This window comes from Penaeus monodon, chromosome 33, assembly GCF_015228065.2.
Source record: "Penaeus monodon isolate SGIC_2016 chromosome 33, NSTDA_Pmon_1, whole genome shotgun sequence".
NCBI lineage: Eukaryota > Metazoa > Arthropoda > Malacostraca > Decapoda > Penaeidae > Penaeus > Penaeus monodon.
In genome coordinates, this window is record NC_051418.1 from 7,017,233 (window position 1) to 7,017,529 (window position 297).

Consider the following 297-nt stretch of genomic DNA (forward strand, 5'->3'; position numbering starts at 1 on the left):
AACGGCACCCCTCTATGCCACGAGGCGAAAGAGCAGGCAAAACACAAACGGAAGAGCTAGAAGCGTCAAGCCAGCTGCCAAGAGAGCATCTGTCAGTATTTACGATGACAGTAACTCGCAAGGGAACGTGTTCTTAAGCAGTCTTACTTGCGTTTAATTGTGTATCTTTTCATTGGGCGTCGTGCTGACAGCTTAAGCGCCGGGCGAGGGTCAGGCGCGCGTAAAGGTGAGGCTTCCATGCGCTCCTCATATTAATATGGGAATTATGAGGCTCGTGAGGAGGGAGAAAATCTGCGA